Genomic DNA, 25,480 nt, shown 5'->3' with positions numbered 1-25,480 from the left:
AGATGCCTTCGTGTACTTCCCTTAGGAGGTAGTCAGCATCTTGGTTGTCCACGCATCTCAAGAGTGGGCCAAGAAAGTTACGTCTGTAAAGGATGTCATCAATGAGTTGATAATTCAGCGCTTTACAGCGTAGTTTTCTTGCCTGTGCTTTTGACTCTGGTAGTGTGCCTACCGCAAGGTATTTTATTATTGGTGTCATCCACGTTTCCGTGCTGGTTTGGATGACACAAATTTCCTTGTGCGGGACCGAAGGTGCCTCGAGGAGTTCAATGCGGATATCTTTTCCTAAGTGGGTGAAGGCTAATGATGCAAGCTTGCTTAACGCATCCGCAGATTTGTTTTCACTTCGCTTGACGTGTATGACTTTGCAGTCGTTGAAATCGCGCATAAGGGATTTTGCTTGTGCGAGGTACGGGGCCATTGTGTCGTTCACGGCCGTGTACGTCCCGTTGATTTGATTGGCTACTAACATGGAATCCACGTGGGCTTCCAAGTTTTTCACTCCCATCTTACGCGCAATTCTCAGCCCCGCCAAGAACGCCTCATACTCGGCTTCGTTATTCGTACTTGGAAAGTCCAGTCGAATAGCGTAAGTGTATTCTTGGCCTGCTGGGTTGGTTAGTTTCAGCCCTGCGCCTGAACCCTCGTTACTGGCTGCTCCATCAGTGTAGAGTCGCCAGACATCATTGATGTCTTGTGCTGGAGAGGGTTGAGCCTCTTTCTGGCACTCTTTTTCCCACGATGCAGGTACTTCTGCAATAAAGTCGGCCAGAACCTGGCCTTTTATGGCTGGTCTTGGCTTATACTTTATCACGTATTCCCCCAACTCAATTGCCCATTTGGCTAGGCGTCCCGATAACTCGGGTTTGCCTAGAACGTTTGCAAGTTTGAAGTTGGAGAGAATGGTGATTGGGTGACCCTGGAAATATCGTCTTAACCTGCGTGAAGCGTGTATAAGTGCTAAGACTAATTTTTCGAGGGTAGAGTACCGGGTTTCTACGTCTGTTAGGATACGGCTGACATAATAGATTGGCATCTGGATGCCTTTTCGCTCTACTAGCAGGACTGCCCCGGTTGCTCTATCTGTTGCGGAAAGGTATAGGATTAACTCCTCTCCCGCTTTTGGTGCTGTGAGCGTTGGGAGTTCGATCAAGCGTGACCGAATCTCCTGAAAAGCTGCTTCCGCTTCTGGTGTCCAGCGGAAGTGCGTTTTCTTTAAACAGTTTCTCAACGTTGACACGAAGGGAAACGACTTATCTGCGTGGTTTGCCAAAAAGCGATTAAGTGCCACTAGTCGTCCATTCAGTGTCTGAGCCTGTTTGATGGTAGTAGGTGATTCCATTTTGATAATGGCTTCGACCTTTTCAGGGTTCGCTCTGAAGCCATCTTTAGTGACGATGACCCCCAAGAACTTCCCTTCTTCCATTCCAAAGGCACACTTGCTCGGATTGAGCTTCATGTTTATCTTCCTGAGCGTGTTGAAAGTCTCTTCGATGTCTTTCAACATCGCTTCTGGGTCAGGGCTTTTGATGACCAAGTCATCCATGTAGACTTCCAAGTTCCTCCCAATTTGGGCATGAAACTGGTTGTCCATCAGGCGTTGGTATGTGGACCCGGCATTCTTAAGTCCGAATGGCATCATTTGGTAACAAAATGTGCCATCGGGCGTCCGAAAAGCGGTTTTGTCCTGATCATCAACGGCCATGTGTTTTTGATGGTACCCCTTATACGCGTCCAGGAAGCATTTAAGGCGGAACGGTGCCAACGAATCCACCTTAAGATCAATTTCGGGTAACGGATAACAATCTTTGGGGCATGCTTTGTTCAAGTCCTTGAAATCTATGCACAAGTGCCATTGTTTGTTATTCTTCGGTACCATAACGGGATTTGCAACCCAAGTTTGATATCTACTAACGCGTACGATGCCTGCGTCAAGGAGTTCCTTGACTTGGGTTCTACACGCGTTAGTTTGTTCTGGCCCCATTACTCTGCGCTTTTGTACGATCGGCGTAACAGCCGGATCGCATTTGAGCTTATGCTCTGCCTTACTTCGGGGTACACCAGTCATGTCAGCTGGTGTCCACGCGAAGATGTCAGCGTTTTTTTGTAATAAGCGCTTGAGTAAGGTGCGTGTGGGATCAACAATTGTCGGGCCAATGGTGACGGCCTGGTCAGGGTACTTGCCGTTGAAGGCCCATCTTTCTGGTTCGGTGATGGTTGGTTTAGCCATCTTTGGTTTGGGTTTAGATGAGACAGATGCGATGCATACCTGGGGAATGCCGGTGATCATCGCTACACCCTCAGCTGTTGGCCATCCCATCATGCCGTGGACTGAGGATACCAAGGCGTTGAATCTTACCATCCCGTCTCTCCCGAAGAGAATGTCGTATGTGTGGTGTGGCTTTCTCATCACGACAAAGTCCACATCTTCTGTGCGGGAGTGTTTCCCATCCGTAAGAGTGACGGGGAAAGATAGGATACCCAGGGGGGTGTTCGTGCTGCCATCAAACCCTTCCATCGAGGCGCAGATCGTTTCCAGGCGTTCCTTGTCTTCGTCATCTAGCTTGTCGAAGAACTGCCTGTACATCACCGTTGACGAGGCGCCGTTGTCAGCAAGAGTGCGAGAAGTGATGTAGTGCCCCAGCTGGCTTTTGATGACGATAGGGCCTTCTTTGCTGGGTCCTCCTGGCACTCGCTGGAAGCGCACCTCAGCTTCCTTCCACGTACATGGTTCTGTCGTTCGCCTTTTTCTTCCTCTGATCTTACCATGAACCATGTTGATGCTGATGTCAACGGGCTTTCGTCCGTTGCCTCGGTACCGGTTGTTGTTCCTTCCTCCCTTCTTGATTGATGCCACCAGGTGTGCCAGTCTTCCATCCTTGACGAATGCTTCAACAATATCCTTCAAGGATGTACACTCTTCCGTACTATGACCTTTTGTCCCGTGGAAGTCACAGGATTTACTCTGATCCGCATTAGGTCGCTGCCGGATCATTGGAGCTTTTGGCCATGGTAGCTTTTCAGTGGCAAATATTTCCGTGACGCTTTTGGTGAGTGGCGTCCACCGGTGCTTTTGGCTTGAAGGGTGTGTGTGATTTCTTCCGCCAACAAGAGGGTGAGAGCTGGATGAGGTGTCAAAGTTTACCCTTGACTGCCAGATACCTAGCTTCCTCTTTTTGTTCTGCCGGGCGATCCGAACATTGTTCTCTCTTGTCCTCTGAGTGTAGAGGTGTGTACTATGGGGAAGATCCCTTCCCAGTTGCTTTTCCGTCTCGGCAAAGCGCTTTGCCGCCGTCATGATGGCATCCCATGTTGATGGCATGCCATCCTTACCCGTCAATGTGCGGATAAGCTCTGGGTATTCGGCGCCTTGGATGAAAGCGGCGCGAACAAGATCTTCACTTATGTTGCCGAGACTTAGCTTTTTGGAGTTGAAGCGGGTGATGAAGTCTAGTAAAGATTCATCCTCCTCTCTAACGCAGTTGAGGATCGTCCACTGTTCTTCAGTATATTTCCTCTGTTGGCTGAAGTGCTGGCTGAACTTATTCTGAAAGTCCGCCCAATCATAAATGTGGTGGACCGGCAAACGATCGAACCATGCCCTGGCCGCTCCAACCAGAGTCATCTGGAACATATAACACCACGTGGGTTCCGTCCAGTTACTGACGGTTGCCCCCGCAATGAATCTGTTCAAGTGGTCGTCTGGGTCGGATAGACCATCATAAGTGCCAATGTTGGACATTTGTTTGGCACTTCTCGGGGCGATTGCTTCCGCAATGTCCCTTGCGAACTTTGACTTTCCTGCATTTGTAGCAGTTGGTCTAAAGGTTTTGGAGAAGTCACGCGGGTTTCTCTCCGCATTTGTTGGTTTAAAAGCTTCCCCAAAATTCCTTTTCGGTTGGAAGTCCGTTTCCTTACGCTTCCCTTTCGCCTTATGGCGAGGGTTTGCGTCGGTATCGGATTCTTCCCTTTCGTCGTCTGAGTACTCGCACTCGCTGTTCATATTGAGATGTTGGCGAGTACTGCCGAATTCGTCAGCCTGTTGAACTGAACGCAAGCGTTCGTCCAATTCAGCTTGGAACTCTCGCTGACGTGCTTCGGCCCACGCCTTCACTTGATCTAGTGTTTGGCGAGGGACCCTCGTTCGTTTTTCCAACTGGGCATCAGTGAACCCCAGTGGAATATTTACTACACTTGCCCCGGCTTGGGTAGTCGGGGTAGTGTTCGTAAGATTTGTATAACCGCCGGTGTTCCCCCAAGTTGCTGGGGTTGTGGTTACCGGGGTTTCTTGGTCGATTACTGGCCTTGGGACCGGAGTAACGTTAACCATTTCTTCAGAAATTTTGAAAAAACTAGTAATTAGTTCTAGCTTTTACCCACGGATGGCGCCAATGAAGAAACACTAAGTGAACCCTGGGCAGATTATAGATAATCTGGGGGTTAAGTAATGTTTCCCACGAGGATGAGGTCTGGCAGAGAAGGTTGTTCTTCAGGGGACCTGCAAAACAGACACCGTAAGCTCGTCACTGAGAAGGGGGGGGTTCCTCCTTGTGACCACCCTCTGGCGTGAGAATCAGACTAGATTGCTCTAAATATAAGTGTATATTAAGAGATTGCTAGATAAGATTGAGATATCAGATGATGTCCTTACCATTCCAAGGTGTTGGAGTATTTATAGCCGAAGGTAGGTTTCCTAGAAGGTACAACCGGCTGAATAGTATTCCTGTTCTACCAACAGTGGACTACGCACAGGCCATGCTGGTTGGTGGATAGGCTACGGCCAACAGTAACAAGGTCGGCTGTACACTGTTCTTTTACTGCCGGCTATGCACTGTTCCACCAACTGTAGGCTGCGCACGTCCCATTGTAAGGGTTGGTGAGTAGGCAGCGGCTAATAGTGACAAACAGTACTAGAGGGTGCTCCTCCTCGTACTGTTGTCGGTGAGCTGTCACCCTGTGATTGGTTCATGGGCTGTTCTGGTCAAATCGTCTGTTCTGCCCATACCTTAGTAGGTATAGTACGAAAGACCTTCCAGAAGCATACGGACTGGCTCATTTAGGCGGGAGTATTCCCGCCTTGCTCATTCCTTCATGTGACTACTGAAGTAGCTAATGCCTTGTGCGTGTAGCCTTGCTGTTAGTGCGGGTAGCCTTCCCTGATGGCTTGTATCCGCAGCTGCGGGAACAGGCGGGGTACTTCACCATTGGGAGGCTTTCCCTGCGGGTACAGCTGGCGTACTGCGCGTAAGGTTCTCTGAGCATGGTGGGTCCTGCTGGAGCAGTTGGTCATTGCGCAGACGTCCCTGTTCAAGGTGAGTCTTGCGGGTCCAACTGGGCTCTGCTGGGACCTACCTCTTCAAGTCCCCCCAGTCCAATGTTCTTCTCATGAATTATTAATAAGTGAGGTGAACTTTTGGACTTAGCAAGGGGTTTTGAAAAGGGTTTAGTTTTAGGTTTTCCGTGGTGATTCTTCCCGCGGTTTTCCTGATGTCACGCAGAAATTCCCGACTTTTCTGCTTGATCTTTGGGTGTGAAGCGGGTAGGTTTGTAACCTCCTCGCACGTCAGGAGCGTTGAGTCCCACTTGTGTGGATTCTCCATGGGGTTTTGGTAGTTTTCAACATATTGATCAATTATGCTAAAACCACCAATCCCATCATGGAGTTTCAAACAATATAGTTCTCGACGTTCCCGTCATGCGGGGATGTTACTCCCGTTTCCGCAAGCATGGCCCAGAAGATCCTTCTTGGTTTGAATTCCCTGCAGAGTGCTAAGTATGTGAAGGGTTTTGCCTTGACACTGTACCCGCACTCGTCTTACGGTTACTTTACTTCCAAGGTATTCCTGGTGTCAATTCCCTGCGGGTGCTAAGTATGTGAAGGGTTTTGCCTTGACACTGTACCCGCACCCGTCTTATGGTTACTTGGTTGCCAAGGTAAGGGGTATTTTCCCGCTTACTTTTGAATCTTTTTGAAATTTTTTTTTTTTTTTTTTTTTTTTTGAAATTCGAAGAGTTGGTGAAAAGATAAGAACAGTCCAAACCTCTGAAACGTCGTGCGACGGTTTCTTCTGACTGTGTCAGGACGTGCAGGAAGTTATGGTAACGTGACAGTACCTGGTCATTCCAGTCGCTTTTTCAGGCGCGTGGGCCCGTTTTTTCGGGCGCGTGGCCGCGAAATTAATGGTATGCGTCCTTTCAACAGCTGTTGCCAGCTTGCTTTTTGCCACGTGTCATAGTTTCATTGCACCTTCGATTTCTCTCTCCTCCGCATTAAATTCATCGCATTAATTGCGATTAGTATATAAAGGGGGAGAGGGTTCTTTGTAATTCATACTTTCACTCTTCTCTTCATCTTCAGAACGATTTCCGGCGAATACTCATCTTTCAGCCGAGCATTCTCTTGAAATCGTTTCCTTCTTTCTTTTGCAAGATGTCGTCTCGTGATCTCGAATCTACAGCCGATGACAAGAGTACTGCTGGCGAGTGCCAGTGTGCTCTGCCTGTCGATCTGTACCAGTACGTCGTCAGGAAGTTCATGCTCGAGCCTCTCGAGCCTGAGTTTCCTGAACCCCATCAAACGGTGTACGATGCCCCCAGAGGCAAGATCGGGGTATATGCTGCATTCTTTGTTTATGGGAATCTTAGGTTCCCATTGACAAAGTTTGTTTACCGTGTCCTGGAGAGGCACGGTGTGCACCTGACCGAGGTGCACCCGATGGCGATTTCCAAGATTCGGCACTTCGAGTGGGTTTGCCGGATTCTGGGCATTGAGCCCTATGTTGACCTTCTACACTTGGAGGTTCATCCAGGGGTGGTATACATTGATAACCCGGATTAAGGGTTTGAAAATCTGCGCAACCGAGCGCAGTCTTCGCTCGTGGAAGAGGGAGTTCTTCTACATCTCCGCTCGCGCCATCCCACTTGCCATGAAATTCAAGAACGGGCAAGCACTTCCCAGCCTTCACGCCTCCAACTACGAGGAGGCGGAATGGTTTTCGAAGATATCCCGGGTCCAATCTCCGGTTTACCGGTTTGCAGAGTCCGAGATGGTGATGTTGGGGATGAGCCGGGTGTGGAAGGAGGCGGATGCGCAGAAGATCCCAATCGTCCTTGAATACGGTTCGAACTCTGTCCCTTACGGTATGCTTTGTTTCTTTTTGTTGATTTTGAATTTCTTCTAACTTCTTTCCTGTTTATTTCAGAGGGGAACGACTTGCAGTCGCTCCTGAACCCGCGGGAGGCTGACGGTCCCGCTCGGATGGGTACTCGCGCTCTAGACGAGAACGAGTTGCCCATCCTAGAACAAACGGCGGATCGGTTCGTGGAGGTCTACCCGCTAGGCCACGAGATCCTGAGCGCCAGGCGGCCAGGTAAGGCGCTATTCAACCCTCGACCCCTCAATGTTGAAACCTCTGCTGGAATTCCTCTAATCGTATGTTCTGATGAGGAATCCGCAGATGGTCCTCCGTTGGTGCGGAAGAAGAAGGCTGTCGGCGGGAAGGGGAAGGAGAAGGTGGCCTCCACTGCCGATCCGGTGCCTCGGTCTGATTCGGAGACCGAGAGCGACGAGGTGGCGGGGAATCCCGGTGGTGACAAGACCACCGCTCCGGAGGCTGCGACTGTCACCTCCGAAGAGCCCAAGAAGACGACGGTGAGCGGCGCAAAGAGGCCGGCTCCATCGGGTTCGTCCCCGCCTCTCCGTACCTTTAGGCTCAAGAAAACCCGTAAGTACTAACTTCCTTTTATCTTTTTCATAGTTTTCCATCATTAATACTTGTCTTCTTTGTGCAGGCGTGGATGTTGACGCATTCCAGGGTGGAGCACAGAGTACCTCTCCGCCAATGACGGTAGGCTTGGTCAGCCTACCTGAGGCGTCGACCCAGGCGCCTGCGCCTGCTTCCGCTGGTTCAGTTGCTCACTCCTTTGAGCCAACTGTTCCAGCTGTGATGACGTCACCGCCGGCTGTGAGTGCTATTTTTACAGCGTCTTTCACCGAGCCGGCGGTTACTATTGCTGCGGATTCCGCAGCGGCGACCGTGGCGGCCGCTACCATGCCTCCTCCGTCATCGGCAACGACGGCCGATCCTTCAGGTAAGCATGGGGCGTATCGCCAAACTCTGCCACCTTCCCATCTGCCTGACCTCTTGGATGGATTTCCCTTGGGTTCAGGTGATGGGTTCGGCGGCTATCGGCCTGTTATTGACCCTACAGGTGCGTAGGGTTCTTTTGGCCTATCTTATATTTTTCAATCATCTTTTCCTAACTGCTCTTTGTTTTTTGCAGTGTCGGATTCCAATGAAGTGTATGTTCCACGATGGAACATTCGCCGAGGAACAACCCTTTGCACCCCTGTGGAGTGGGCTCGTCACGCTGCTCCTAGTGGTGCGTTGGGGGAAGCCATGGCTAGCTACCAGGAGGGTAGGCTAAGCAATGAGCTTCAGGTTCTCCTGGCCCGGATGCAGCCGCGCGTCGAGCTGCTTTGTCGTGAAAACGACAAGTTAAAAGCAGCTCGCCTTCAGGAAGTAGCTCAGGCGCGGGCTGTCCGGGAGGAGAATAGGAGGCTTTCCGCCGCGGCGGCGGAGAAGGAGAAGGCGTTCAAGGCCCTTGAAGTTGAGGTTCAGGCCCGTCTCGAGGCTCGCTCCAAGGCTGCCCAAGCTGTTAATGAACAGCTTCGGCTGGCTAAGGAAACTGCTAGGAACGCAACTGAAAGGGCCACCAAGGCTGAAGCTGTTGCTGAGCCTCTACGCCTGGAGAATGAAGAGCTTAAAGCCAAATTAGAGGCTCTCCAGCAGGCTCATGATGCCTTGGCGATGGAGGACGCGAAGAAGCTCCAAGAAATCCTAGACCAGAGGGGCGTGCTTGACCACACTGAGCGGAAGCTAAAGGGCGTCGAAGAGGCTGCTGCAAAGGAAGTGTTGCTTGCCAACCTTAATAAAAGTGAAGCCGAACGCGCCTGTACCCAAGCTCAAGCCGCCCTCCAATAAGCTCTGGTTGCCAAGGAATGGCTTCTTCGAGAAGCGTTGTCTCAGGTAAGCTTTTCATGTCTTTACGCTTTTCTTTGTAAATAGAAAAGGTTCTGATACTTGTATTTTTTCTTTGTAGGTTGTGCATCGGGTCTTCTCAGAGACGTCTTATGACGATGCTATGAGCGCAGCCCTCAACGCTTCTCATGAGGATGGGGAAAAGGCCGGCTTCCTGCTTGGTCTAGGGTTCGTTGAGAAAGGCATCCTGCCTTCCAACTTCCCTTTGTATAATGTGGATACTGAAGCTATTTACGACCAAGCAGTGAACCAGTATGCCGCCTTCCCGCATCCGGTGGTGGAGAAGGTGAACGAAGTCGCTGCTGCTGATGATGGGCTAGCTATTCTCAAAGCTTTCCTTGAACCACCACGCTCTACTGATGGAGCGGGTCCAAGTGGAAGTGGTCCTAAAGCTTGATTCTGAAGATCCCTTTCCACCATTAGCGTAGATTTTTGCTTTTGTATAGCTATCTTTGTAATATTTGAATTTGATGGAATAAAGATTGTGTTAGTTCTTTGCCTTGTTTATTTTACGCATGTTTTGATCTAACTTAGCAATTTCTTTAGTACTTAGATAAGTTGACTTTTTAACGTGGTAAATTATAAGTTTGTTTCGCTTCCTCTTTCATGATTGTGCGGGTATGACCGTCACTTACATTTAGTAGGATGGCTTAACTTTACTTACATCTGACCTGCGTGGAAGTTTTCCTCATCTTTTCCTTTGAAATTTTCTAAGTGTTCAGATTAAGTTAACCTTTGAACGTGGTAGATGGTAGGTTGAAGTTTTGCTTCCTTGTTCGTGATTGTGTGGGTAAGACCGTCACTTGCACTTACAAGGATGGCTAGACTTTACTTACATCTGACCTGCGTGTAGGTTTTCCTTAAAACTTGAGATTTCTAGCGTTGTATTTATGCGGGTTTTGCCGCCTTCCACACGTAACGACTTACTTCTTCCCCCATTTATGCGGTGAATACCGCCACATTAGTGCGGGAAGTTCATAAGTATAAAGGTAAGGCTATCAACACATTGTGAAAGGAGAATCATTTCCATTAGAAGTGGCTCTAGGCCTTTTCTTTACAAGTTTGGAATTGATCTACATATAACATTTGCGTAATTGAGCTCCATTCCATGTTCTTGGGATGGGAGTGCCATCGAGCCTTTCGAGCCGGTATGCGCCCTTTCCCAGGACTTCGTTGATAATGTATGGCCCTTCCCAGACCGGGGCCAGCTTTCCCGGGCGTTCTTGGTTCGAAGCCTCGTTGTTACGTAGTATGTAGTCTCCTACATTGAAGTTGCAGAGTTTTACCCGCGTGTTGTAGTACTTTTGCATTTGTCGCTTGTAGTTCTCTTCACGCACTGCGGCTAAGTCTCTGCGTTCCTCGGTTAGCATAAGGTCCAACCGTCTTTCCGCATCATTTTCTTCTGGCTGAATCAAGACCCTTGGTGAGGGTAAACCAATTTCGACCGGGACCATGGCTTCAGTGCCATAAGTGAGACTGAACGGGGTTTCTCCCGTACTGGCCTTCTTTAGCGTTCTGTTTGCCCAAAGGACGTGCGGAAGCTCGTCCACCCAGCCGGATCTGTGTTCCAAGAGTCTTTTCTTGATGCCTTCGACGATGCTTTTATTTGCTCTTTCCACCTCACCATTACCTTGCGGGTGTGCCACTGAGGTAAAGGTGTGGGTGATTTGAAGTTCTTTCAGCCACTGTTGTAGCTTCTTGTCAGCAAAGTTGGTGCTGTTATCGCTCACCAAATTCTGTGGAAGTCCAAAACGACAAATAATAAATTCCCAAATAAATTTTTTAATATGTTTTGCGGTTGTTTGGGCTAAGGGTTTTGCTTCTATCCACTTGGTGAAGTAGTCGATGGCTACCACTAGGAACTGAACATTTCCTGCTGCTGTAGGAAATGGGCCTGTCACATCGATGGCCCACTTCTGAAATGGCCATGAAGAGGTGACTGGAACAAGTTCATTCTTCGGGCGGTGCGTGTTGGGTGCGTAGAGCTGGCAAGACCTGCATTTTCTGATGTATGCCAGCGCATCCGTATGCATCCCCGGCCAAAAGTATCCCGCGTTGTTTAGCTTAGCTACAACAGTGCGGGGACCTGCGTGTACTCCACAGATGCCTTCGTGTACTTCCCTTAGGAGGTAGTCAGCATCTTGGTTGTCCACGCATCTCAAGAGTGGGCCAAGAAAGTTACGTCTGTAAAGGATGTCATCAATGAGTTGATAATTCAGCGCTTTACAGCGTAGTTTTCTTGCCTGTGCTTTTGACTCTGGTAGTGTGCCTACCGCAAGGTATTTTATTATTGGTGTCATCCACGTTTCCGTGCTGGTTTGGATGACACAAATTTCCTTGTGCGGGACCGAAGGTGCCTCGAGGAGTTCAATGCGGATATCTTTTCCTAAGTGGGTGAAGGCTAATGATGCAAGCTTGCTTAACGCATCCGCAGATTTGTTTTCACTTCGCTTGACGTGTATGACTTTGCAGTCGTTGAAATCGCGCATAAGGGATTTTGCTTGTGCGAGGTACGGGGCCATTGTGTCGTTCACGGCCGTGTACGTCCCGTTGATTTGATTGGCTACTAACATGGAATCCACGTGGGCTTCCAAGTTTTTCACTCCCATCTTACGCGCAATTCTCAGCCCCGCCAAGAACGCCTCATACTCGGCTTCGTTATTCGTACTTGGAAAGTCCAGTCGAATAGCGTAAGTGTATTCTTGGCCTGCTGGGTTGGTTAGTTTCAGCCCTGCGCCTGAACCCTCGTTACTGGCTGCTCCATCAGTGTAGAGTCGCCAGACATCATTGATGTCTTGTGCTGGAGAGGGTTGAGCCTCTTCCTGGCACTCTTTTTCCCACGATGCAGGTACTTCTGCAATAAAGTCGGCCAGAACCTGGCCTTTTATGGCTGGTCTTGGCTTATACTTTATCGCGTATTCCCCCAACTCAATTGCCCATTTGGCTAGGCGTCCCGATAACTCGGGTTTGCCTAGAACGTTTGCAAGTTTGAAGTTGGAGAGAATGGTGATTGGGTGACCCTGGAAATATCGTCTTAACCTGCGTGAAGCGTGTATAAGTGCTAAGACTAATTTTTCGAGGGTAGAGTACCGGGTTTCTACGTCTGTTAGGATACGGCTGACATAATAGATTGGCATCTGGATGCCTTTTCGCTCTACTAGCAGGACTGCCCCGGTTGCTCTATCTGTTGCGGAAAGGTATAGGATTAACTCCTCTCCCGCTTTTGGTGCTGTGAGCGTTGGGAGTTCGATCAAGCGTGACCGAATCTCCTGAAAAGCTGCTTCCGCTTCTGGTGTCCAGCGGAAGTGCGTTTTCTTTAAACAGTTTCTCAACGTTGACACGAAGGGAAACGACTTATCTGCGTGGTTTGCCAAAAAGCGATTAAGTGCCACTAGTCGTCCATTCAGTGTCTGAGCCTGTTTGATGGTAGTAGGTGATTCCATTTTGATAATGGCTTCGACCTTTTCAGGGTTCGCTCTGAAGCCATCTTTAGTGACGATGACCCCCAAGAACTTCCCTTCTTCCATTCCAAAGGCACACTTGCTCGGATTGAGCTTCATGTTTATCTTCCTGAGCGTGTTGAAAGTCTCTTCGATGTCTTTCAACATCGCTTCTGGGTCAGGGCTTTTGATGACCAAGTCATCCATGTAGACTTCCAAGTTCCTCCCAATTTGGGCATGAAACTGGTTGTCCATCAGGCGTTGGTATGTGGACCCGGCATTCTTAAGTCCGAATGGCATCATTTGGTAACAAAATGTGCCATCGGGCGTCCGAAAAGCGGTTTTGTCCTGATCATCAACGGCCATGTGTTTTTGATGGTACCCCTTATACGCGTCCAGGAAGCATTTAAGGCGGAACGGTGCCAACGAATCCACCTTAAGATCAATTTCGGGTAACGGATAACAATCTTTGGGGCATGCTTTGTTCAAGTCCTTGAAATCTATGCACAAGTGCCATTGTTTGTTATTCTTCGGTACCATAACGGGATTTGCAACCCAAGTTTGATATCTACTAACGCGTACGATGCCTGCGTCAAGGAGTTCCTTGACTTGGGTTCTACACGCGTTAGTTTGTTCTGGCCCCATTACTCTGCGCTTTTGTACGATCGGCGTAACAGCCGGATCGCATTTGAGCTTATGCTCTGCCTTACTTCGGGGTACACCAGTCATGTCAGCTGGTGTCCACGCGAAGATGTCAGCGTTTTTTTGTAATAAGCGCTTGAGTAAGGTGCGTGTGGGATCAACAATTGTCGGGCCAATGGTGACGGCCTGGTCAGGGTACTTGCCGTTGAAGGCCCATCTTTCTGGTTCGGTGATGGTTGGTTTAGCCATCTTTGGTTTGGGTTTAGATGAGACAGATGCGATGCATACCTGGGGAATGCCGGTGATCATCGCTACACCCTCAGCTGTTGGCCATCCCATCATGCCGTGGACTGAGGATACCAAGGCGTTGAATCTTACCATCCCGTCTCTCCCGAAGAGAATGTCGTATGTGTGGTGTGGCTTTCTCATCACGACAAAGTCCACATCTTCTGTGCGGGAGTGTTTCCCATCCGTAAGAGTGACGGGGAAAGATAGGATACCCAGGGGGGTGTTCGTGCTGCCATCAAACCCTTCCATCGAGGCGCAGATCGTTTCCAGGCGTTCCTTGTCTTCGTCATCTAGCTTGTCGAAGAACTGCCTGTACATCACCGTTGACGAGGCGCCGTTGTCAGCAAGAGTGCGAGAAGTGATGTAGTGCCCCAGCTGGCTTTTGATGACGATAGGGCCTTCTTTGCTGGGTCCTCCTGGCACTCGCTGGAAGCGCACCTCAGCTTCCTTCCACGTACATGGTTCTGTCGTTCGCCTTTTTCTTCCTCTGATCTTACCATGAACCATGTTGATGCTGATGTCAACGGGCTTTCGTCCGTTGCCTCGGTACCGGTTGTTGTTCCTTCCTCCCTTCTTGATTGATGCCACCAGGTGTGCCAGTCTTCCATCCTTGACGAATGCTTCAACAATATCCTTCAAGGATGTACACTCTTCCGTACTATGACCTTTTGTCCCGTGGAAGTCACAGGATTTACTCTGATCCGCATTAGGTCGCTGCCGGATCATTGGAGCTTTTGGCCATGGTAGCTTTTCAGTGGCAAATATTTCCGTGACGCTTTTGGTGAGTGGCGTCCACCGGTGCTTTTGGCTTGAAGGGTGTGTGTGATTTCTTCCGCCAACAAGAGGGTGAGAGCTGGATGAGGTGTCAAAGTTTACCCTTGACTGCCAGATACCTAGCTTCCTCTTTTTGTTCTGCCGGGCGATCCGAACATTGTTCTCTCTTGTCCTCTGAGTGTAGAGGTGTGTACTATGGGGAAGATCCCTTCCCAGTTGCTTTTCCGTCTCGGCAAAGCGCTTTGCCGCCGTCATGATGGCATCCCATGTTGATGGCATGCCATCCTTACCCGTCAATGTGCGGATAAGCTCTGGGTATTCGGCGCCTTGGATGAAAGCGGCGCGAACAAGATCTTCACTTATGTTGCCGAGACTTAGCTTTTTGGAGTTGAAGCGGGTGATGAAGTCTAGTAAAGATTCATCCTCCTCTCTAACGCAGTTGAGGATCGTCCACTGTTCTTCAGTATATTTCCTCTGTTGGCTGAAGTGCTGGCTGAACTTATTCTGAAAGTCCGCCCAATCATAAATGTGGTGGACCGGCAAACGATCGAACCATGCCCTGGCCGCTCCAACCAGAGTCATCTGGAACATATAACACCACGTGGGTTCCGTCCAGTTACTGACGGTTGCCCCCGCAATGAATCTGTTCAAGTGGTCGTCTGGGTCGGATAGACCATCATAAGTGCCAATGTTGGACATTTGTTTGGCACTTCTCGGGGCGATTGCTTCCGCAATGTCCCTTGCGAACTTTGACTTTCCTGCATTTGTAGCAGTTGGTCTAAAGGTTTTGGAGAAGTCACGCGGGTTTCTCTCCGCATTTGTTGGTTTAAAAGCTTCCCCAAAATTCCTTTTCGGTTGGAAGTCCGTTTCCTTACGCTTCCCTTTCGCCTTATGGCGAGGGTTTGCGTCGGTATCGGATTCTTCCCTTTCGTCGTCTGAGTACTCGCACTCGCTGTTCATATTGAGATGTTGGCGAGTACTGCCGAATTCGTCAGCCTGTTGAACTGAACGCAAGCGTTCGTCCAATTCAGCTTGGAACTCTCGCTGACGTGCTTCGGCCCACGCCTTCACTTGATCTAGTGTTCGGCGAGGGACCCTCGTTCGTTTTTCCAACTGGGCATCAGTGAACCCCAGTGAAATATTTACTACACTTGCCCCGGCTTGGGTAGTCGGGGTAGTGTTCGTAAGATTTGTATAACCGCCGGTGTTCCCCCAAGTTGCTGGGGTTGTGGTTACCGGGGTTTCTTGGTCGATTACTGGCCTTGGGACCGGAGTAACGTTAACCATTTCTTCAGAAATTTTGAAAAAACTAATAATTAGTTCTAGCTTTTACCCACGGATGGCGCCAATGAAGAAACACTAAGTGAACCCTGGGCAGGCCCGGTCAATACCCAGCCGGGCCTTTTTTTGTTACAAAAAATTCCCTTCATTTTTTTATTTATAGGCAACATACTCTAAATAGCCAATTTAGTACCCATGTAACAATTTCCGGAATTACAAGCTATCAATTCTTTTTCTAGATTGGAATCCTTAAAAGAGGTCTATGGGATCATATGGGTGCTTATCCCACCGGGGTGTTGACGGCGATTTTCAAATCTCCTCAAGTAGGATTCGAACCTACGACCAATCGGTTAACAGCCGACCGCTCTACCACTGAGCTACTGAGGAACAACGGGAGATTCGATCTCATAGAGTTCCATTCCCTGGATTTTAGAATTGAGAGAGATATTGAGAGAGATCAAGAATTCTCACTATTTCTTAGATTCCTGGACCCAATTCAATTCAGTGGGATCTTTCATTCACATTTTATAGATAATCTGGGGGTTAAGTAATGTTTCCCATGAGGATGAGGTCTGGCAGAGAAGGTTGTTCTTCAGGGGACCTGCAAAACAGACACCGTAAGCTCGTCACTGAGAAGGGGGGGTTCCTCCTTGTGACCACCCTCCGGCGTGAGAATCAGACTACTTTGCTCTGAATATAAGTGTATATTAAGAGATTGCTAGATAAGATTGAGATATCAGATGATGTCCTTACCATTCCAAGGTGTTGGAGTATTTATAGCCGAAGGTAGGTTTCCTAGAAGGTACAGCCGGCTGAATAGTATTCCTGTTCTACCAACAGTGGACTACGCACAGGCCATGCTGGTTGGTGGATAGGCTACGGCCAACAGTAACAAGGTCGGCTGTACACTGTTCTTTTACTGCCGGCTATGCACTGTTCCACCAACTGTAGGCTGCGCACGTCCCATTGTAAGGGTTGGTGAGTAGGCAGCGGCTAATAGTGACAAACAGTACTAGAGGGTGCTCCTCCTCGTACTGTTGTCGGTGAGCTGTCACCCTGTGATTGGTTCATGGGCTGTTCTGGTCAAATCGTCTGTTCTGCCCATACCTTAGTAGGTATAGTACGAAAGACCTTCCAGAAGCATACGGACTGGCTCATTTAGGCGGGAGTATTCCCGCCTTGCTCATTCCTTCATGTGACTACTGAAGTAGCTAATGCCTTGTGCGTGTAGCCTTGCTGTTAGTGCGGGTAGCCTTCACTGATGGCTTGTATCCGCAGCTGCGGGAAAAGGCGGGGTACTTCACCATTGGGAGGCTTTCCCTGCGGGTACAGCTGGCGTACTGCGCGTAAGGTTCTCTGAGCATGGTGGGTCCTGCTGGAGCAGTTGGTCATTGCGCAGACGTCCCTGTTCAAGGTGAGTCTTGCGGGTCCAACTGGGCTCTGCTGGGACCTACCTCTTCAACAAGTTAAAGTCAACCATAACACAACCTTTTTAATTAAGCAGGTCAACCGAACAATTCGTTTATCAAACGTGTTAGACATGACAAATTGGCAACCCAAAAGTTGATTATTTCCATGCCATGTTTCATGTCGTGTCAAAAACTATCACCCCTCAATTTCTTTATAAACAAGTTTAACATCACTTTTATGGGAATCTTAAATGTGTAACTTCCAACTTACAAATCCATAGCGCGATAATAGTTCAAACCACCCGTGAATCCTGACTCCTGAAACTTATCAGCATATATTTGGAGCTTCTCTTCAGTAATCCATGGTGGTAACTCTGATGGTATTTCCAGGTCATCAATAGTCTCCATGCCTGGTGGGGCTATCATTGCATCTGTTCTATTAATCAGCAAGAACTTCTTAATCACTGTCAACTGATCATATTTTGCAAAAGCTCTCTCTGCTCTTCCTGCCTCCTATATTATTATTATTATTATTATTATTATTATTAGTTCCCATAAGTTTAAATATTTATAAAAACCACTTGTAAGTGTGAGAGAAATAAGAAAATGAACCTGAAACTGGGAGATGTATAATTGATCACCAAAAGACTGGTCGAAGAAAAGAGTAGGGTTGATGTGTGGGTCTCTAGGAAAGAATGGAACACATATAGCAACTATGCCTTTGACTCTATCTGGCCTGAATAGGCTAAGATGCCAAGCAGCTGTTGCACCCCAATCATGTCCCACCACAAACACCAAATTTAATTTATAAACAAACACCAAAATGAACACTTTTTAAAATTATTAGCTATCTTACAGTGATCCCTTTGTAGATTCTAGTTGGAAGAGCTTTTATCTATTTGTTGTTAAAATCGTGTGACTTTTAACAGCAAAAGACAAAAGTTATATCAGATTTTGAATACTCCAAGGAACCTAAATCGTTGTTTGACCGACCTAGATTTGAAGGCTAAAACAAAAGACCAACAATTTATCATCACGTGTCTTTATACGAATCTGTTTTTTGAAAAACTTCTATCAAAAGCCAACAAACAACAAAACTGACCTTGTAAACAAGTCAAACTTAAGTTTCCTAAGCTTGAGCTCAATTTGTTTGCTTTATGAGAGTCCGAGCTTGGCATATTTCAAGCTTTATTTCTAAAGCTCAAGCTTAACTCATTTATTATTTAAATTTATATACATTCATAGTTATAATATTTATATATTACATAAATATATATTAATTAGTTATTTTTTCACAAACTTATATAATAATAAATATTGTATTAATATAATATATATATATATATATATATATATAGGAGAGAGGTTTCAAATGAGAACCCCTTTGAGTTTTAAGAACTCGAAAGAACTCAGTGTAACGATTTTTATTTTTCGAATTTTTTTTACACATGCGTAATATATGTAGGTTACATACACGTAAAAAAATTACAGAATTTTTTACGCACCGAGTCGACTTATTACATATGTGTAACGAACGTTTAAAGTTGTGTAATCACTGTATATAGTTATTCTCTCTCCTACTTTGACTTTTTGTCAGATTTAATCTCAACCACATATTCGAATCCATTTAATTAAATGTGTGGTCCAGAATCAAGTTCTTAAGTTCTTACAACTCAACAAGGTTCTCAAAATTTCCCTCCCCTATATATATACACACACACACACACACACACACACACACACACAACTACACAAACAATATGCTCGTTTAGTTTCGCAAGCCTTCTCGAGTATGAAGCTCAGGTTCATTTATATCCGAATGGATTTTTTATTTTAAAAAAAACGGATTCTTTTAAAATTGCGTGATTTCAAGTAAGTGGTTTTTAGTTGAGACTTTAAATCTAGGTTACTCGTTATATAAGATAGGTCTCTTATGACAACCACTATGCATAATCTAGTCGGACCAAAGTTGCCACCAAAGATAGTAACTTCAACTTGAAAAAAAAAAAACAAAAACAAAAACTAAAACTGTGGACACTCGTCTTATCTAATCGGATTCGTATACTTCAAGAATCTAAAATCAACATCTACGATAGGTCTCATATGACACGATGTCGCCACCTAAGAATCTAAGATATTAACTTCGAAAAAGTTAAAAAAAAAAACAAAATTACAGAATTCCATCTTATCTACTTATCTAGTATTATCTAATTAGATTTACATGCTCCAAGAACTTAAAACTGTTATCTTATAATATTTTTGTATGCATCAACTAATCATATTTGAAGGAGAAAACATAAAAAATCCTTTTTTTTTTAAATAAAAGTCAACAAACATCAAAGATCAAAGTACGTCTAGGTTTAAAGAGGACCTGCTGCAGATTAAAGTGATCAAGAAGGCCGATAAGATCAGCAACTATGTGGAACATGGTGTAGGAAGAGGGTGATGGTGGGGAGTCAGAATCACCATACCCACGGAGGTCAGGTGCAAGCACATGGTAGCCATGGCTAGCCAAGTGGTTAATCTGATGGTGCCATGAAAACCATGTCTCAGGGAACCCATGAAGGAGAAGCACACATGGTCCTCGGCCCTCTTTCTCTGCCACGTGCATCCATATTCCGTTGGTTTTGATTCTATGGTGATTTACATCACTTATCTTCAGTTTCATCGCTGATTCCATTTCTGTGCCTGTGGGACGTTTGTTTTTGTGTTGTTTAGAAAACTGAATCAAGAACTCAATTCTGAGTTCGCTTACAATTACAATGGTCAAAGGCAGTACTTTTAATACTTTATTCACAAGACTCAGAATATCTAATTACATTGGTCAAAGTCAAAGGTACTATTTTCAATACCTTATTGTCAATATATACACATATAGACAAAAATCACAAATGAACCAAAGTATATGAGTACGATAAATTGGTAACACATAAGAACTTACAACTTATAGATTACAATAGGGTACGAAAAATATAATTTTAAAACAAAGCAAAAAATTCATCTGTCTTGTCTTGTGTGTGGTGGCGTTGTCCTAACGGAGTTGGAAAGCCACAGCACCACATGGTTCTGACACGTTTTTACTCCCGGTCCCTTGATATTACTTGAGCACTTGACATGAAACGGGACAGGTTTAACACCCAACTTAATCGCTATAGAGCCTTAGGGAAGGAATTGTAATTGTGGAATTACAATATAAGTAATAGTAATAGTAATTACGATTAATAAATTTATAAATAAGCACCCGGGGTGGCACCGTGTTGGTGTTGTTATCATGGAATGCCGCCCCAACCTATTTATCATGGGGAAGATGGAGGATTTTGTAATCATCATCACGGTCGAGATGAACATGAAGAATTTATTTAAAAAATATATGTTTTCGACTACATTAAAACCAACCTAACCATTAAACAACCCAAACATGTAAATATTTTCCACACAATTCTTTTTTTACTCTACTACAACTAAATATTCTTTAGAAAGAAAAAAGAAATTAAATGGAGGGTTCAAACACTTTGTTCTCACCCGACTCGTTTGCATTTTTAAAATCATATGTATTTTTTTACATACTTAATTTTATGTCTTTAACAAATGTTGTTTTTCTAATTTATTTCATTTTTAATTCAAATTAAAATAAAAACAAACCAAAACAAACTCAGGTGATTGAATTGGTTCAAGAGTGGCGCCACAAGTGATTTAGTGATCAAATGACAGAACTAGATGGAATGAGCTAGTAGCTAGTGATTGGCGGGTTTCAAGTTATGGGTGTCTGTTTAGTCGTTCACTCCCTAATGTTCACCTTAAAAAAACAAAATTGATAATTTTATAAAAGAAATCAATATGATAATAAAAAGATTTATAAAATATAGAAGCAAAAGAAAACTTAAAAGTTGAGAAGATGTGAAATAAGATCTAGTGTCTTGGTTATTTATCATCCTATTTTAGTTCAAAAAACAGATTTGTAAATAAGATCTAGTTAAGTCATAATTTAGAAGTTAGAAGATGCAAAACAATAAACCTAACTCTATTCGAATTTTTAATGTACGACTAAGACTACAAGTATTTGACACATCTATCATCTATCTATCTATCAACATATATAATCTATCTATGATATATATAATTGAAAACCCTAAAATCCTACGTGTCGCGATGTAGTCGCTCCCCCATTTTATGGAAGCCACCAAATTGTTTGAGTTTAAAATGGAGACCTCTCATTGATTTAACCAAAATTCATGGGTATGGATCTTACCAAAACCAGATAGCTCTTAAACGGGTTATAACATCTCATTAAATTAAAAATTAATCTTACCAATTATTTGATAGGAAAATCCTATAAAATAGGGATATACTAAAATGTAATATCCAATTTAAAAAGAAAAAGATATTATTTATATTAATAAACAATTTTATAATAAAAAACATAAGCGGGTCATGGGTCACCAAATCCAGATAGCTTTTAAACGGGTTATAACATCTCATTATATTAAAATTAATCTCATCAAATATTTGATATGAAAATCCTATAAAATAGGGATATACTAAAAATTAATATCCTATTTTATTTAAAAAAAAGATATTTTTTATAATTAAGAAACAATTTTATAATAAAGAAAATAAATGGTAATGGGTATCACCAAACCCAGATATCTTTTAAACCGGATTATAACATATCATTTATTTGTGAAACCATTTAATCATCAAACCTCAAGTATATTAATTATTAACCTTTTTACAATAAATAAGTAAAACAACTCCCGTAATACGGGGGATAAAATCTAGTCTATATAATATATATATATAAATGAAACCCTTAAAATCCTATGTGTCGCGATATGGTCGCTCCCCTCTTTTATGGAAGCCATCAGATTGATTGATTTTTAAATAGAGGTCTCTCATTGATTTAACCCAAATTTATGGGTATGGGTCTTACCAAAACCAGATAGCTCTTAAACGGGTTATAACATCTCATTAAATTAAAAATTAATCTTACCAATTATTTGAAAAGAAAATCCTATAAAATAGGGATATACTAAATTTAATATCCAATTAAAAAGAAAAGGATATTATTTATAATTAATAAACAATTTTATAGTAGAAAACATAAGCGGATCATGGGTCACCGAATCCAGATAGCTTTTAAACGGGTTATAACATATCATTTATTTATAAAACCCTTTCATCATCAAATCCTAAGTAATTAACTTTCTTACAATAAAAAATTAAAATACAAAAATAAATATTAAAAAATGAAAAGTTTAAAACAACCATTCTCTCAAGCCATCAGATTGTTTTATTTGTAAATGAAGGCTTCTCACGCACCCGAATTCACGGGTAAATGTCTCACCAAACTCAGATAACTCTTAAACGGGTTATAACATCTCATTATATTAAAAATTAATCTCATCAAATATTTGATATGAAAATCCTATAAAATAGGGATATACTAAAAATTAATATCCTATTTTATTTAAAAAAAGATATTATTTATAATTAAGAAACAATCTATAATATATATAAATGAAACCCCTAAATCCTACGTGTCGCGATGTGGTCGCTCCCCATTTTTATGGAAGCCACCAGATTGCTTGATTTTTAAATGGAGGCCTCTCATTGAATTAACCCAAATTCATGAGTATGGGTCTTACCAAAACCAGATAGCTCTTAAACGAGTTATAACATCTCATAATATTAAAAATTAATTTCATCAAATATTTGATATGAAAATCCTATAAAATAGAGATATACTAAAAATTAATATCCTATTTTATTTAAAAAAGATATTATTTATAATTAAAAAACAACTTTATAATAAAGAAAATAAACGGGTAATGGGTATCATCAAACCCAGATAGCTTTTAAACTAGATTATAACATATCATTTATTTGTGAAACCACTTTGACATCAAACCTCAAGTATATAAATTATTAACCTTCTTACAATAAATAAAATTAAAATCCAAATATATATATATATATATATATATATATATATTAAAAACGAATAATGTAAAACAACCCTCGTAATACGGGGGATAAAATCTAGTTGTCTATAATTGGAGGCCTCACCTTACTCCCCCCTCTTCTCATGCCATCAAATTGCTTCATTTCAAAATGATGGTCTCTCATTGATTTAAGCCTATAAAATTCGCGGGTTACGGATACTATCTCGGTACCCAGATTAAAAAAACAGGTTAATAACTCGTCTCTCTTAACCTTCACACATCCATAAAAGCAGCTTCCAAGAATCATCTTCTCCGCTTATTCATCACAATCACCGTCTCCTTCATCGCATCACACACCAAATACTCTCTTTTGTCGCCGCAACGTCTCAATAGGTTGCATTCTCTCACTCTCCGCCGGCGTCGCTAAGGAGATCGCCAACGAACTCTGTTTCTTCAAGTCCAACGGTGCTTCAGCCAAAAACGCCATTGCTGACGTCATCGGTGCTTTTGCTGCCGTGGCTGTGATTTCTATATGGAATAAGTTTTGTGTTCGTGATAGATCCAAGAAATTGGAGCAAAATCGAGTGTATGAAATGGTTTGTTTCGAGTTTGGTGGCTATAATCGGAGTTCCAGATCTATTGATCTTTGTCAAATTGCACAAAATTCTGGTATATTTATCTCATTATTTTAATAGTTTTAAATGTTTTCATAATCTGATACATATATAACGTATATGTTTTAGAATTAATTTTGCTTATCTTTTTTTAGCAAACAAATCACATTTTCATGATGCTAATGGTGGTTTGATGGAGATGAACAGACAAAAAAGATGAAATACCCATAAAAATGATAATAATAATTATAATAAAAGTAAGTATAATGATATGAAGGAAATTATTCAGAATATATATATATATATATATATATATATATATATTGTGACATTTGAGCCAAAACAAGGTACACCTCAGTACGTAATTACCGATTAAGCAAATAAACGTCTTTTGCGTAACAAGCGAACGATTAACCGAACGGGTCGGGTTATGACCCAGATATCTCGGGGGGGCATTTATAAGTGATATACGATCTATATAAGCTAAAATATTAGAAATATGGTCTTAGTTTGATAGCAAACAAGTTAAACGAAAACATGCTCGTTTAACCGCCCGCTATAGATTTAAACGTGAAAGATAGTTACAAACCAAGCATTGTATCATCCGATAAGCCGAAAAAGACTTACCAAACACTTATTTGAAATGTTTTAAGCGATCCGTGAAAATATTTTTGATTTTACAAACATATAGTATGTTTTTATAATTTTACACAAAACTAGCCGAAAAACACTCGTTTTCGCGCTATTTAACGCACCCGATAAGTTTTTCGCGCCAAAAACCAAACCCGAACTAAATTTGGACCGGGCTTTTCGTGTTTGGGCTTGAGAAATCAGAAAATTGGGCCAAAATGGGCCCAAGGTGGGCCCATATATATCCCGATCGCAACAGCAAACCCCCCCCCCCTTTGGTTCTTTCATATTTAAACTAGATACAAGATATTTTGGCCTCATTTTCTTGAAAACTCTGGACATAAACTCTGTTCCAGCCAAAAACAGCAAGAAAAACTAAGGTAAGAGCTTAAATAAGTAGCTTTTGAACTTGTTTAAACTTGTTTAAACTTGTTTAATACCATAAAAACATGTCTTGGTTACTAAAAATCATTCATAACCGTGTAAAAATCCTAAAAATGGTCAACAAACATGTTTTGATCATACACATAGTAAGGAACCTGTTTTGATAGTTTTTTTGGCCATAAACACGGATTAAAGGGTTGAAACGACGTTTTTACGGTTCAAAAGTTCGTTTTTGTGCACTAGCCGAAACCCTAACTTAAGGGCTGTTATGTTGATGAAATATTGCTTGGTTTGTGATATAGGACTTGTACCTAGCTTGATTAGAAGCACAAGAACCTGAAAACTTGATTAAAAGGTCGGAAACGAGCCAAACCCGCTAAGGTAATGCCGAAACACTCGCTTACGGGCTATTTAGGTTAAGGTTTTGATGTGCATATTGTTAGGACTTGAACTTTTTCAGGGACATCAGGGACCAGGTCAATGAGCCCCTGTTCAAATTTGGTAATTTTTCGACCATCCGAGAATATTTGGCGAATTTATTACCGAATTGGGACATTTATTTGGGAAAAATAGCTAAAATACTTCAAAAATTATGAAATTTTTCTGGAAACTCAGATTTGATTTATTTTGATCACATGTGAATTTTGTGATCATTTGGAGAAGTTTAAAGGTGTTTTGTTATTTGCGTTCGTGTGAATTTTTACAGCCGAATTTGGGCCGAAAAGAATATTGCACGAGCTTTTTACATTCTGGAATTGATACAGGTTGTTTTGGGACATGATTTGAGTATTCAGGAACTTTTGTGGAATTTTTGGAAATTGTTCAGGGTAAACGGACGATTTTCAGGCAAAATATAGCTGATAAAATGAATTTTTATAAATTAATAAATCAGTAAATAATTCCAGAAATATTTTTATAAAAATCTACATATTTTAATTGATAAGTGGTTAAATTTTCATAATTTAGTGATTAACGGTTAATTAATTATGCTAATCTGAATATTAAACAAATTCAGTTTTTATAAAAACCGGCAAG

At 43.4% G+C, this 25,480-nt stretch overlaps 1 non-coding gene and 1 pseudogene across 2 annotated transcripts in view; both read right to left on the bottom strand.

Moving 5' to 3' along the window:
• LOC143567296 (epoxide hydrolase 1-like) overlaps positions 1–19,581 on the bottom strand; it is a 28,325-nt pseudogene extending 8,744 nt beyond the window's left edge. Inside the window, exons 1-3 of the transcript XR_013141390.1 lie at positions 19,248–19,581; positions 17,488–17,671; positions 17,147–17,388 (exon numbers count right to left, since the gene is read on the bottom strand). The product of XR_013141390.1 is annotated as an epoxide hydrolase 1-like (transcript). The remainder of the gene's footprint in view (positions 1–17,146; positions 17,389–17,487; positions 17,672–19,247) is intronic.
• TRNAN-GUU (transfer RNA asparagine (anticodon GUU)) lies at positions 15,782–15,853 on the bottom strand. The gene has a single exon. It is a non-coding gene; the product is annotated as a tRNA-Asn (tRNA).
• Positions 19,582–25,480: the final 5,899 nt, after the last annotated feature.

Source organism: Bidens hawaiensis, unplaced genomic scaffold (genome assembly GCF_021521415.1).
Source record: "Bidens hawaiensis isolate Kalapana, Puna unplaced genomic scaffold, B.hawaiensis_p1.1 tig00023314_1, whole genome shotgun sequence".
NCBI classification, from domain to species: domain Eukaryota; kingdom Viridiplantae; phylum Streptophyta; class Magnoliopsida; order Asterales; family Asteraceae; genus Bidens; species Bidens hawaiensis.
Note: the sequence above shows the minus strand (reverse complement) of the source record. Positions and strands in the feature narration are given on the sequence as shown.